General features: G+C 40.2%; 1 long non-coding RNA gene across 4 annotated transcripts in view; it reads right to left on the bottom strand.

The window, feature by feature from the left end:
* LOC121469490 (uncharacterized) overlaps positions 1 to 13188 on the bottom strand; it is a 45709-nt gene extending 32521 nt beyond the window's left edge. For all 4 annotated transcript variants that reach the window (XR_012053947.1, XR_012053948.1, XR_012053949.1 and 1 more), the window contains exon 1: positions 867 to 13188. This is a non-coding gene — a long non-coding RNA (uncharacterized lncRNA). The remainder of the gene's footprint in view (positions 1 to 866) is intronic.
* Positions 13189 to 15736: the final 2548 nt, after the last annotated feature.

The raw sequence follows: 15736 nt of genomic DNA, 5'->3' as shown, positions 1-15736 counted from the left end.
TCCTACTTTTATTGCATATTTTCAAAAGATTTCTTTGGAACATCTTGGAGATCTGTCCACTTGGGTACCCGTTTGAGTGCTGCAATGGGAAGGTATCTCTCTAGGAAATCTCTCTCTCCAGTTTGGGTGCTACTCCCATTTTGAAGCGTGGCAGCAAGTGAGTCGCCCAAGGCTACAAAGGAAGTCTCTTGCAGAGCCAGAAATTTGAATCAGCAATTCCTGCGCCCTAACCACAAGTCTATCCTTCCTCTCACTAACACCACAGTGTATCTCATTGTTAAGTTGCTTTCTAGTTAGATATAATATAATGGGCCTTTTTCTTTATTCATCCACAATGGTAATATGACATTATGAGACTGGCACTTGTCATTCACAGCAAATGCTCTTTTTCCACTTGCCCCCCAAAACACAAACACGCTTAACAGATTTCTGTCTGCCGATGATACTAGAATCTCTTGTACTTTGAAGCTTTTTTTCCAGCAGTACTCACATAGAAAATTGCCCTTTATTAATATTTTTCAGGATATGAGAGGCTGAAAAGTTGCAGATATCAACAACAAAGAATTTTTCCCTTTTACCACGTAACCTCCTGGAAGGGAAAAAACCTTTCTGGTCAAGAAAATCAAGATAACACCGGCTTCTTCATATAATATCCCTTAGCATCTGCTGCTACTACTATGGGAATCCTAAATACTTCAGTAATAGGTCAGACACCACTGGCTACCACTTTACACGTGAGCAGCCTTAAGTATCTGTGCAAGATGTGTAGGGCACCTGTATGGCACCAAGAGGAAAACCTGAGCACAACACCATGTTTTCTTTTGCTTTTTTTCTACTTTATTTAAAGGGATACATGTAATACTCACCAATCCAAGCTCTGGAGACTACAGGGGGAAGTCACTGTGAAAACCAAGAAAATGACAGATATTCACTATATCTGTGCAGACGAATGCATGTGAAAAATGTCTAATGTACAGAAATCCATTCATCTCTGAGTTACTATTTTTGTATTTGTCTCATTTGAGATTTTTTTTCAATTCAGTTTCTTCAAACCCTGCCCTCTTCTAAATGACCTTTTTGATCAATAGTCCTTTGTTGTGCTGTAAGGCCTTGGCAGCAAAGGACAGAATGAATACAGCTAATTCTTATCTAATGTTTACCTTCAAACTCTTTGGGTCTTGGCACAGATTTGAGACATTTGTTTTACTTAGGTTTATAACTCTAAATGCAGAATATTTCTTGAGAATGTGGTGTCCTCTAGAGATCTCAGATCTCAGCTGACCTTTCCCTCTGCTCTTGCTCCTGTCTCTAGCCCACTTTCACCTTTCTTCTTCACCACCTCAGAGATTAGTGGATTACCTCAGCCCCTCTGATACCTCTTTTGGCAAGTCAGTGAAAGTCAGGTTGCCAACTATTTTCATGTAGAAAACAGGCCTCTCCCTGTCTTTTTAAAGGTGGGGGTTTTTTTTGGTTAAAGGACTCAGAAAGTCTCTTTGTCAGATTCTACAGTTGCCCGCAATTTTAAAATCCAACCCCAACTGGTTTTAGTAATTACATTGTCTTCTCACAGGAGTTTCACTGACAAAAAATTGTGGCTGATTTTCAAATGACAAATCAATGTGATAATTTCTATTCTTTTTTTACCCTAAAGAAAGCCTGCTATCCTATATGTGAAGATCTATTATTGTTTCAGTCACTACAGTGTAACAGTACATCCCTGGCAGCTCCTAGAACAAAACCATCAGACATATGGGATTCTCTCCCTTTTCCCCAGCAGCTTTATCTCAACAAGTACTGCATTTAAGAAAATAGCCTAAAGCACGACTCATACCCCAGTGAGAGACAACTAACTATCTGAAAACTTTAGGGCTGTATAACTGACCACAGAAAGGGCAAAAGGATCAAAAATGAGCCTAATGGTAAAATTGCAGATGCAAAACAAATTAATACTCCCATAGAGGGAAAGCCAGATCTGTCAGACTGCCCAAGCCTCTGCAGAGGTTTGACTATTGGAGCAGCAGGGAGAAAGCCTGGGACCAGGCAGAAATATTCTGGCTCTTGGAGTTAGACATATGTGCACTTTGGAAGGTTGCTGGCAGTGGGAAATCCTTGGGCCAAGTATTTCTGTTACCAACCAAGTCTGTCCTTTTGCAAATAGTAATTTACTGTTTTCTTTGAAGTTTTCAGTGGATTTGAAACTTCTCTTGGTGTACTTCAGAGAAGCAAAGCGGGAAAGAAAAAAAAATTGTGTTGCTTTGGTTTTGTTAAGATTTTTTGTTTGGTTTGGTTTTTAATTAGCATGCATTCATATAATGCAAAGTTTGAGCTAATCATTAAAGTTACCTCAAAATGCACTGTAAAATTGAAATCTTAAACAAAAATTTAAAAATTAACTCAGCCATGCCCTTTCCCCCCTCTCTAACAGCAGCTGCTGAAAAGTTGCAAGTTACCAACCATTGAAATGCTACATAAAATGCTCTGAAATAAATCAAAAATTTATATCTAAGTAGATATAACCAAGTGAAACTTTCAGATTCACAATGTGCAGTAACACATTAGTGAGTGACTGATCTATTGCTTATGAAAAGAAAAAAAAATAAGAAAAAGTCTTTTCACAGTTCAATAGAAAGTTACAATATTTGAGAAATGAATAAGAAGTCATGTAATGGCTTTGCAGCTTTTGAACTTTCACATGTTTCAGATTTTTCTAATGCTTGTGTGGATTAAAGAGATTCACATCTCAATGGCTGGGTCACCTCGCATTTTTTCTGGATCAGGTTTAACGATTTCCACACTGTAGAAACTTCACTTTGTATGAACACACCCTGAATTTAAGGAATTTTTCATACTTAGGTACATTTTTTCCAATATATTTCTTATACTGTTAGCCTTGTCAAAGGGCACAGTGGCTTGATCATAAGAGTGAGCAACACCATCAATTTCACACATCAATACACTGGGGCTTTTCAGTACGTTTTTCTTTCCAGACCCCAAAAATGAATTAAGGAGGGGGGGAGTGGTACGTAAGGAAACAATAAAATAGAAGTCTACTATGGTTTTTTTTTGCTTCTGTGTATTATCTCAATGTGGACCCTGAAATAAAAGGGAGAACTATTTATTTCAGTAATGTGCAAAGTTCTTGGTTTTAAAGCTTCAACTACACCCTTTTCATCTCTTTAAAAGACATTTCAAAGCAGGATTGCAGGACCCGAAGAGAGAGAAGAATCTCTGATGTCCATCCAGCTCACAGAGCAGAAAACCTTGCATTTTCTACCCTTTGACGTAGGATTAAGGAGTGAAAAAAATCCATTTCATCCCTTCTAAGAAAATGCATATGTGAGGGCTTACATTATATTATAAACTAGTGGCTATGAAGAAGGCATGGGTACCATCTAGAATCCAGCAATAATCACAGACCTCACAAATCATCATGGATGTTAAGTCCTTATGGCTCAATGACAAGATGAACTGAATGTTTAAAAATATTTGCACATAATAGATGTGACAACCTAAGATGTAAACTCTGAAGGACCTGTGCAGAACTGAATCTGGTGGGTGAACAGAGGAGTGTTTTTTCCTGGTTGTAGACCCATGGAGTAGGAAAATTTCAGAGCTTTAACTGAACTTATTGACTTCCATCATTATGCAGCACAGTAATGCAGCCAAAACTTCTGACTGCCATGCATTTCTTGTAACATGCTCTGCAATAGAAATGTCCCATTAATCCAGAAATCTTCAACTACGCAGGAGTGCTGTTCCAAAATCCTGGTTGCCTTTTGATTTTTTTTGAATGTTTCAAATTCCTGTTATAATCCATACTAGTATGAGACATCCAGGACTACATAATATTAATAAGAAGCCAAGGTTTGTGGGGGAGAGCTGAATTAAATAAAGGACATTGCCTCTCTTTATAGTTGCCAAGTAGCTGAAAACAGCATCAGTTGGGCTGAGCAAAGAAAGGAACCAAATGCTGGCAGTATTTGAAACTTTAGAGACTCCCTTTGAAGTGGGAGTACCCCAGTTAACCCAGCTCTCCAATGTTCCTCCAGGGCCAGGATTTCACTTGGCCTTATAGTCCTGATTTCAGATGATCTGCTGTTTGAAAACACACAACCAAGTTGATCTGCACAGCATTAGCACCCTGTCCTGTTTCTTAGAAATTCATCACAACATGAATACCTGGTTTGTGAAATCAAACATTATCTGTTCATTTGGGTTCCTTGGCCTGCCATTCATTTGCTTCTAAAAGAAATAGGATTACTCTCATAAAACAAGGGAAAGAAAAAATTTCAGAGGAATGGAATCAGATTTAATATTCATGTCTCATATTGAGCTAAACTCATATCAAATGTGAACAGATAATACAAATGCAGGCACCAGAGAGGTTATTTTTAACATTTGCAAGTAATTCTTCACAATCACAATCATCACAAAAATCTTAATGAGTATCATGCCAAGAAACCAAGTCAATTTTGAAGGCAAGTGTGTGATTCTGTGGCTTTTAACATAAAACCCTTGATGGAAAGAAGATCCACAGGTTGTGATGCAGCAAATAGGGCACTGAAGTGTGCTGGAAGTTCTACTTCTTTATAAAAGGAATATATTCAGAAAATTCACAGAGGTGCATAATCTTACCTGCCATTTCAAGGTGAAGAAAGAAAGATTGGAACTTGTGATCTCATATGCAGTTGTAAAGAATTGTAGGTTTTAGTTTTAAAGGAGTAATATGAAGAGATGCTGGAGATGACACACCAACAAATATAGTTCAGTTAACTATATTTAACATATTCAGTATGCGTGTGTTAGCAGGAATTGCAGCTGAGATCTGTAATACACTGCCATCTGTAGAGGTCATGAGCAGGTGATTTACATCAGGATTCACCAGTCATTTGTTTCAATCATAACCCTACCAAGTCTGCAGCACTATGCACCACCTCCTCCATCCTGAATGTTTTCTGCAGATAAAATACTGCACAAAAATCTATCTCAAATGTCCTCTACTTACTGCCATTATTTCAAATGTCTCCATCTTTGAAATATCAAAAACATTTTGACCTCAAAGGGGCCTAAATACTGTGTCTGTATACTACAAAGAAAAAACATGTAAAACCCAGACATAACTGACATAACTGTGGTATACCTGCCTCCATATGAATAATTTCTTTGAATATTGGTGTGCGTACTGTTTATGCAACACTAAAGTGCCAAAAAAAAAAAAGATAAATGAATTCACTGTTAACCTTAATGATGATAACAGCACAAGTGGCTAGAGAGCTAGAAAGCATTTCTTGTTTGAAATTGTTGCGTTCTGCCTCCCTCGACATTTCTAAGAGCCCTAGCTTTGTAGGTCAAGACACCAGCCATCTCATTACCCGAGTTTCTGCAGCCTGTTAAGAGACCAGGTTCTCCTTGGCATATTTGTTTTGTTCACTGCCTGTTCCCTTTCATTAAAAACTAAAGACATCTTATGATGAAATCAGGACTATTCATAAAAACATAATTATTGAGACTCACTGCAATACTACTTTACTAGCTCAGGAGGGAAGAGATATTTCCCCACATTTTCTCCTACTCAAGAGCAAATTTATAGTAAACTGCTCAACAAAAATGTAACCTTTCAAAGAATTTTCAGAGGAACAGAGGGTGGGAAATGTAGAAACAGAAACACCACACTTTGGAGAAAGAGAGAAGAGAAAAGACATGTTCAGGGGAAAATTCAACAGATGAAAGCCTGGCCCAAATGAATTCTACAACAAAACAGTCATTGGTTTCAACAGGGTCACGATCTCTGTCAAGATCTGAGTCTGGATTCACTTTTGAAGTAGGTGTGGCCTAAGAGCAGGAGGGAAGTATTAGCAATAATTTAAAATATCTCTCTCTGTCTTAAACAGCCCATCATGCATTTCATTATGCATATCTACAAAAGGCACAAGTAGTTATGAAACACAGCTATCTAGGTACACCCAATTTTTCACCACACTACCCTTTTTGCTACCATTCTATTGCACATAAACATGATTTTCTTTTTCTTTTTCTTTTTTTTTTTTTTTTTTTTTTTTTGTCTTTGCTGGTGCTGAATGGGATGATAGCATTAACACAATGGCTGGTGCTACACACCAGAATGACTTACATTTCATCTCAAGCCACTTTTCATCATGGATAAAACAGCATCATATATCTAGAGGCACAGGCTTTGGTGCTACACTGAGACAACTGTGATTACATGCTCTATGCTTCAGTGCTGTGCTTGTGTAAGTTATGCTTGTGTCTTGTATACACAGCCACACACTACATGTATGCAGCAATTCTGAATGCACAGGCGCATACATGCATGGGTACAGGAAGAGCAGGAGTGTGGGAGCCACAATAATGCTGCTTCTGGCTGTTACAGGAGCATTTGTCACAGAATTTGTTTCCTGTTAATGGATCACAGAAAAAAAATCTTATGAGGATTTTATTTTGTTAAACATTTGTATTCCCTACTGCATTGCAATAAAAGGAATGTGCTAACCGCCACTCTTTTAAGAAATATGAGACTATTCCTTGTACTTTTGGTTTGAAATTGGGACTGAAACACATTTGCTGCAGAAGAACTGATCTGTATGGCTCTGCAGGAGGTGAAGACTGGGAGTCAACTCACTCCTTACAGCATGGGAATCTAGATGAGTTGCTCTATATCCTGCATCCTCTGATCATTTTTAGAAAAACAGAAAGTTGCCATAAAATCACGAAATGCTCAGCAAATCCATGACTGGCCAAGACTTTGATGTCAGGAATGCACCAATCAGTACAGCCATCTCACAGCTGCAAATGCAGGCAGGATTCTGGGTATTTTGATGGGAAAAAAAATTATTGCCTGCATACCCTCCCAGTAAATCAGCATTCACTCAGCCACCCAAGAACATGAAACTCAGCATAATAGATCTTTCATATCTCACAGGAGAGGTCACAGTACAAGAATGTTGAAAAATATAACACAATCTTTTGTAGGTAAGAAACTTCTAGGTAGGAGGTGTAAGTTGTAGCAAGAATAGAAACCTCAGAGAAGATCATCAGAAAGTGATTAATATGGATTTTTCGAAAGACTGTGCGCAATTGACAACATTTTCAACGTGGGTATGTATTTCAAACACCTTTGGCATCCTGCTTCCTATGCAGTATATACACACACACAGAGCTCAGATTTTTAGTTTGTGCCATTAACTCTGTATTTCTGCTACTCATAATTATCCAAAGTATTATGATCACATCATTCACATACTCAATTGTTTGGAAAAAATTTTCATTGAAGAGATTTCCAGCAGGGCAACTTTACATTTAATACAATTCCTAGCGCATTATATTTTTTATATTTAATATGTCACTTGATGGTTTGTTAAACTTTCTGATTTGATGTTTGTTATAAACAATCAGTGTGTTGAAATCCAGATAAACAGCAAGGATGCAGCTCTTTTCCAAGAGTATATGCTGTATCTTGTTTGTTGCTTTTCTTTGAACTCCCTCTTTTTTTTGCACAAATATAGCAAACACTCAAATTCTTTCTTCTAGAAAATGAGGTACTGCATTAGTACAGTATTGAATGCTTATTTTGATTTGCTGAAGCCCAAGTCAGCTAATATCGCAGGTGAACTGGATGAAACTACAACTGGCTACAACCAACAAGGGCAAAAACCTCAAGAGACAACTGTAGACAAAAGCTGTCTACAAGGGCTGTTGCCTGGCATCCTGCAGCATCCTACAGAAGTGGAGCAGGACATCAGATTTTGATCAAGACAATATTGCTGAGGGAAGTGGGACCACAACTTTCTGGAGTAACCTCCGAGGACAGACAAGGCAAACACAATTACTGGGCATCAAACTGTGCCACTCCTCACTTTCACTTCTCTAAAATTATGTCACTCCATGAGACTGTCAGGAAGAAGCAGAGAAGGAAGTGGTGCAGGTTTCAGTAATGAATCAATGCCAGGAAAAAAAAACATAGGAAATTCAACTCTGTAGGAACTGAATGCTTTGCCTCAGCCACAAAATGTATTCAAATTCATGTCTCCATTTTTTTAATATCTTCCCAATAAATTCCAGGGGCCAAGGCAGGACAGCTCTAGGTCCAAGGAAGCAGCTAGTTGTCCAGAGAGATGCACAGGCAGCTCACACTCCTCTAAAAGGTACCTCAGATATGCACGTTGTTCACAAACCTCTAAAAGGTACCTCATCCATCCAAATATTTGAAATTAAACTGTTTCAGACAAAAATTAGTTCACTACTTTTCAGCACTAAGTCCCATTTTTTATTTTGCATTTCCAAAGGCATGTGGGTCCTTCTCTCCCATCCCCCAATGTCTCATATTTTGAAAATTCCCACTTCTTTGAGTGTGATGTCATGATGCATTGCCATGAATATTTAACTTAAAATTATAAGTACTAAATTGGTATTTCTTTGAATGGCAAAAGATCACACAAGGGGAAATAGCGGTTTAAACAAAGTTCTTCTATAACTAGTGATAATAACAAAGGAAATATTCATGATTACATCAAAGGATTCTTCACTAAGTATTGTTATTATTTGCCTCCTAAGGGAGCACAGTGTTCTCTGAAAAGATAACACTGTTTTAGGCAGATGTAGATAAATAAATGAAGGCCATCTAGAGATTCCAACTTCAAACCATGGCCTGAAAAATACTCCATAATCCAGGAGAGTTCTCTAATTGATCTGATTACATGTCAGGCATCTGCACTCTGCTAGGTATGCAGTGCTGATAAGCCTGCAGTGTGTAAACACCTTTTCAGATGAACATGACACACAACACTGCAGCTACCCTGGGCATCTGTCTCCACATACATAAGGCATAGCCTGGGGATTAATTTCATCCACTAGTATAAATAAGACTAATTTTTTGAAGGACAGATAGCTAAAAATAGCTAAGAGTAATGCTATGCAATAAAACATGGTATATGTTTCCCCTTTCCAGATAAAAGAATCTGACATGGCTTGAAATAAAAAGAGGTGGCAGCTTGACGAGAACACAAAATATATTCATTTCATTCCCTTCCAGAGAGGCAGCATTTTAATCTTCCATACATTAAAGATGCATGCTCACTATCATATCATTTCAACGGCCTAAATATTAAATTATCACCTCACAACACTTCTGCCCTCCTCTGGAAAAAAAAAATAGGTCAAAAATAAATGGAAACAAACTGTTTTCTGCTCCTTTTTATGCATTTGACAGAGAGAAAAAAAAATGAGGGAGATAAATCTGCATAATACTGAACCGAATCTCTTTAATTCCAGTCAGCTTTTATCATTCAATCACTGAGTCTGTATGTGGAAAAATTCATGCTAATTCCCCCTAGCAACAGCCGCAGCCTATCCGGGGGAGCCCCGCACCAGGCAGCTGCCAGCCAGCAAGAATAACTCTAAGTAGGTCAGCCCTGCATTTCTAAAAATGCCACGGTCTAGTAACCCCACTGTCCCGTCTGTCTGCCCTACCCCATAATAACCTCGATCGCTTGGTGACACAATGACATACTACCCTGTTAGAGCGCAATCAAATCCCGCTGCATTATTCTGCTGCGAGCATTGCTGCTGGATGAAGGACCCGTCGAGGGGCAGCATTAATCAGGCAGCCATTCATGTCCACTAGCACTTCACTCTGGAGATGGGGCCTGCATTAATGACCAGCTGTTTGAACTAACACAAACAAAATAATGCCTTCCACCCTGTTGGCTGTGCAGAATACACTGTTCTAATCAGGCAGGTTGTGCTCATTGACTAAACCTAAGATGTAAATTAAACAGCCCCAGACAATGCCAGCTTTTGTAACCTTCTATTAATTAAAGTAAGTATATTTAGATTATACTACACACAATTCAAAGAGCTATTGGTTTAATATACAGAGTCACCTCATCCTACAAATTTGTGTTCACAGTCCAAAAAAAACCAAAAAAACCAAAACAAACCAAAACCAAACCAAAAACCACCCACCCCCACTGTTTGTAAAATACAATCTACCTATCTGGTAAATTAAAAAGCAACTACAACAGAGCTGAACTGCAAGTGACTTCTGCTGGGAGCAGGAAAACACACCAGAACTCCAGTAACTGGTCTTTGGGAACAGCAACAGACATGCGTGCTGGATGTGGTGGAGGGGTGGAGGGGTATTGATAAAAGCTCTATAAGCCTTTCCCAGCCATGACACAGAGAAAGGCCAGTCGCAGCAGATTAAACACCCCCTGCAATCTCACTGCTAAAGCACTGCCGAGTTGCCTTCATGGACCTAAAAATAATTACAGAGGTCAGAAAGCCCCTTGGCAGGATCTGGGCATGTGTCTTTAAGAGCACACCCATCCCTCCTGCTTCCCACAGCCCTGGGGACTTCTGTATGGCTGCAAGATGCTGCAGGAAGCCCTGTCCCTTCCCCCTCGCTCTTAACCGAGAAGCCTTAATATAAACCACACCAGAGCCCAGCCGGTCTCCTCTGTGGTGGTATTTCAGTATCAAATCTGTAATGCCAGAACAGAATTTCAGCAGGCTTGCTTTGTGTCTAATTGCACCTTCCTTTTAAACATCTTTGTGCAGCTCGCCAGTCTCTTCCTTCAGAGCGTGCCTCCATGTCATGCAGCTGCCTGTACAGGACAGAGCTAGGAAAGAAATTTTCAAGGATAGACTGCTCATCTGCATTTTTTTCCTGAAGGATTTGCATTTTTGGTGAATGCATGCTATAATTCAGTTTTCACTGCTGCAGAATTCAGCAAACCTTGTGCGTGTAATCCATCCACATCTGAATTAGGAACACAGCAGATTCATTAATCCATTTTGCTCTTTCTTGTTTGAGCCAGGCTTGTTAACCAGGTTATGAGAGTCTTCCTTTGCTTTGTGGCGCACATCTCATAGCAATTCCTGGAGAGATACAGTCACTGACGTAACCGTGGGCTCCTAATTACAAGCTGCTGACATTTTGCTTGTCTCTGTAGCTTTGAAGCTGCAAGTTCAGAGTCTCTCCTCCTCCCTCCTTGCTTGCTTTAAACTGCTTGAGTTAGAAGCACACAACAGATTCAGAAAGGTATAGGAGTGGCATAAACTTATTTGCAGAGCCTGCTGTATTGCCAATTTTCTTTAAGCAAACAGAAAACTACAGTTTGGGAGTAATAAGACTCCTTAGCCCCCAGCACAAGAATGCTATCCAACAGCTGGCTAAATACAATTCAACATACAGGGCTGCCTTTGTAAGCTGGGGAAAAAATAGTGGAAGGACTAGACGGGACTCCTGCAGGCTAGCTCACCATGACTATTGGGAAATCCCCTCATACACATTTTAGCATGACATTATGGTCTATGGCTTTGTATAAAAGGGAAAAACGGAAAGAAAAAAAAACCTCGTCTTTCTTGATAGGCAGCTGCTAAAATCCATGCCAAGCCCTGCTAGCTGTATGCAGTGGTTGTTTTCCCTGTTTCTGCATTGTTCAGATATGGCCAGGCTGAGCTACCTACCAAATGAAATATGCCTGTACTGTGACAAGTCTACCTACTCTAAAATCGCCCCAAGCAGATTCCAAAGTAAAAAATACACCCAGGTACATTTCACAGAAAGCATTGCCTTTTCTCAATATATGAAGAATCCTTTTAAATTAGAGGCTGATTTTGAAAATCTAAGGAAAAAAAAAAAGAGAAAAATAAAAAGATGCAAGTATAACACCGAATACAAATGCTCAGTTGAGGATTTAGCCATCTGATGACTGTGGTAGCCAGCTGGTCTAGAAGTCATCTGGGATGCATTTATTTTGATTAGATTGATCACATTTCTATTTACAGTATAGAATTTTTCACCATACTGAATACAGCTGTGTTTATAGAGATTTTAAGATGGAGAAAATGAAACCCCACGGTTTCTCTCAGCACAGTGCAGAAGGTTCAGTGCTTCAAGGTGTTAAGCGGAAAGGATCTGCTTTCACAATTCTTAAAAGAATACTGCCTACCATCTGTTTTCACAAAGTGCCACCTCAGTCAGGAAATGGGTGTAGAGCTAGAGCTGAAAATACAAGCTGCAATCAAGTCTGACCCAGCAAACTGACAAACGTCCCCTGTAAATTGGTCAGAAATGTCTTTCTTTCATTTCTGTACGTGTTCACACACACACACACAAAAGCACATACGTACACAAATATAGACACAGAGTGAGAGGCTGCTGTTTACCCTGGGGATATTCCTGCAGCCACCTAACTCATCAGTTCACTCCCTGGCAGCACCAGGAATGCTCAAGCTACAATTTACAGTCCCTCGGTCCATACATTGCTTTGTTAATCAAGCCATCCTCTCTGCAGTGAGAATCCGCAGAATCAGACAAACGGCACAGAGCGTTTCTTCTTCCTTTGCATTTGCATTCACTCGCTCTCTCCTTCTCCCTTGGCTTTGCCTTAACAGGCAGATGCAACCAATACCTTATTTATCCATCTCCAGTACAGCACTGAGGTGAAACCCGACTGCAGCACTGTGACTTCCCCATATTAATCCTCTGGAGCAGCAGAGGCTGGATTCTTGTTGCTGATGCCCTTGTCAAGCACTGGATTACTTTACATAATATTTCTTTAAGCTTTCACCCACCCTATCCTAGATTAATACCCTTCCTTTCTCCTCCCTCCACCCCGCCACAGAAAACCCCGAAATCATCACATATTGCAACCCTTGGCTTCCAGAACCAATAAAAAAAATATCCGTGGCTCCATCGCTCTTCTTCCTTAGCAATGTGCAGACGAAAGAGTTTCGAGTCAGCCAAGCCAGGGTGAAGCGCAGGCAGCAAGACTGCAGCAGCCCCAGCAGCAGCAGAAAGAGCAGCAGTCGCCCAGGTAAATGGAGGGAAAAGCAGGTTCTGTCGGAAGCGGTGCAGCATCGTAGCTGTGAGGAAAGACTGTCTTGCTTCTTCCGAATGGCACAGCTTTATGCCTGCAGGAACAGAGAAAAGGGAAGACCCAGAATTAAAAATAAAAGCCAAAACAGTTAAGAAGAAACAATAACTATAACAAATTGTCGTAACTTTATTTTTCTGAGCTTTCGGGCATTTCTGGGAGGCTGCCTCTTTTCCTTTCCCTCCCCAAAGTATCCTATGTTGCTGGATGCTACTGTCCAAGAGTGCAGAGTCACAAAGGCTCACTCTCCAAAGCGCTGTGAGACCAGCATCACATGAGAAACCACATGACGCACCCAAATCGGATGCTGATGTGGTCCAGTATTTCACTCGGGGGGGGGGCATATCTCAACCGAAACATGCCCCTCTCTAGCGGTGAGAATGAATTTCCCTTCAAAAAAAAATAAAAATTAAAAGGCAGCAGCCCAAAATATAAATATCTATATCTATCCATCTTCAATGCCAATGCTTCAGAAGGCAGGAGAATGCTGTTCCACAGACACTAGCTGGATGGCAGCAATATTACTTCCAGGCTACATTATTCTAAACTGATTGCACTGAAGTGAGTTCTTGAAAAGCATACTCCTTGTCTCCCTACCATGAACAGACTCAGAAAAACATCTCCATTATCGTTCCCTGCAATCTGTATCCTAACCTGCATCCTGAATAATTTATTTGAGACTAATAAGCTGTTTGCCAAGACTACTCCTTTTCCCACTTAGCCCCACACTCAATGAGCAACTACAGCAAGAAACACAGAGGCATTCACCATTTCCTTAACCAGTAATTTTAGTAAATGAACTAATCAGGAAAAAATGAGCAGAAGAGTTTTTTCCTCTTTTTCATGGACACAACAGGGCTCTCTCTGGTTTGCGGGTGGTGGTAACATTTTTCTCACACTGACAACTCAAAAGCTTTCAGTCCAAGCCAAGAAGCAAACATTCTTGCCTGCCAATTCCTGCAAAGGTGTTGTGCCACCCTATTTAACGCAGAAACATCTGGACACCTCTGTCAACCCCCAAATGAGAGCACGCAGCTCTGCAATGCTGTTTACTGTCAGGGCACCAAGCAGTTAACATCCTTGGCTGCTTTACCATCTTGCCTATAGGAGCATGGAACCGAGGGATTGGTTCGCTTGAGAAACAAAAGCAGAGAAGCTGACCTTGATGATTGATGGAATTGCTGCTCACAAAGTTATCATCCAACAAACAGCGGTTTGTAGCTTGGTTTATGCCTAACAATTGTTCAAGTGACAGGTGGCACAGAGTCTTCCATCCCCTTTGTTTGCAAAAGCTGGGCACCACCTCGCAATGCTGTGCTCCCTGGCTCTTTACACTGAAACTGTACACGGTGTCGGGGAAATATAGGAAGAGAACTGCCTTGAATCCACACAGCTGCTTTGCACAGGATCCCATTTCAATCTCTGAAGTTACATAATGGTGATAAAGTACAGAATTCCCCCAGAAGAGACATGCTTAATCCTTACATAGGAAAGCGCAATCGGAGCAAAACCCAAGTGCTCTTTTGTGCTGATTTCAACCTTCCCAACTGTTCACACAATAGCAGATTGCAAAAATTTATACAAGGCAGTTGTAGCTTGTTCTCATTGGCTCCTATCAGAAAGAGGTTTTGCAATGGGCTGCCCCTAGGAATTGCCTAAATTCCGCATAAAATCCAGTAGTAGCATTCAGCCTCAGCAATACTGTTAGTGTTCAGGAGAGGCGCAGGACTGCATGCACAGAAATCACAAGATTACCACAGTCATCTGAGGGCATTTTCACCTGTGGGGCTAATAATTTTAGCACTGGGAAATCTTTGAGGAAAATAGTAAAGGTATACCCAAATTCTGACTGTAGCTAATCAATATAATGCTGTACTTGCAGATGCTATGTCAGCTAATAAGGAGAATCCAGGTTATGGATTACTTTTTAAGTCCCAAATATAAACATTTCTGAGGCAGGAACTGAGTCCAGCAAAATATATATCTTCAGGGCTTTGGATTACAAAATGAGAAGAGCTGGCCTGGTGACCAGTCCCATGGTTTTAAGCTACAACAATTATAACACTCTGCTCTGAATTGCTTCTAGTCTGTTCTCATTAGTTTCTAAGACAGAGCTGCAGCAGTTCGTAACTCTGTGAGTCAATGTTCGTTCCCACCTGATACCAGTAGCTCATTTATCTGTTTGACTTAGGGATATGTTGGAAGGGTCATCTGGAGGTAACTTAGAGAAACCCCTGATATCATCAACACAACTTCAGGTCAGATGCAAACCTCATGCTGTAGACTCTGAGAGGTGGAGATTCCATAACTTCTTCCAGTGCTGACCTCCCTCCCAGGGAAAATAAATGCAGGAAATAAATGTTCATCCTACATTTCTTATATAGGCAGTCTTCACTGCACTGCCAAATTGCATATATTTTCCTAGGTCTGCCTCTGAAAGCACAGGGAGGGCACCAAGGAATTAAGGGACGTTTCATATTAATTTAAGCAAGTTCAGCTCAAATTAGTAGCACCTCTAAATTGTTACCACATGATTATAATTTTATCTCCAGATGCTTCCATTTCAACTATTAACCAAAGCACTACAATGTTAGTTAACACCCTGATAACAATTCCAGTTCTAAGAGGTGTTACCCATAAGAAACAGGAGAAAACCCAAAGATCCCTTGCATATGAAACCTCAACTACGCTCAGAAGGCAGAATCAGGGCTGAACTAACAGGAAGGATGTTGGTTTATTCAGAATAAACAAGACACTTTTTTCAACCAGACCTGGAAAATGAGCCCTAGAGTATCTATAAATATATATCCACAACCTTGTGATAAACCTATACAAGC

The sequence above is a fragment of the Taeniopygia guttata genome, chromosome 2 (assembly GCF_048771995.1).
Source record: "Taeniopygia guttata chromosome 2, bTaeGut7.mat, whole genome shotgun sequence".
In the NCBI taxonomy this organism is placed as follows: Eukaryota; Metazoa; Chordata; class Aves; order Passeriformes; family Estrildidae; genus Taeniopygia; species Taeniopygia guttata.
The sequence above is the reverse complement of the archived record's forward strand: the minus strand, read 5'-3'. Positions and strand labels throughout refer to the sequence as shown.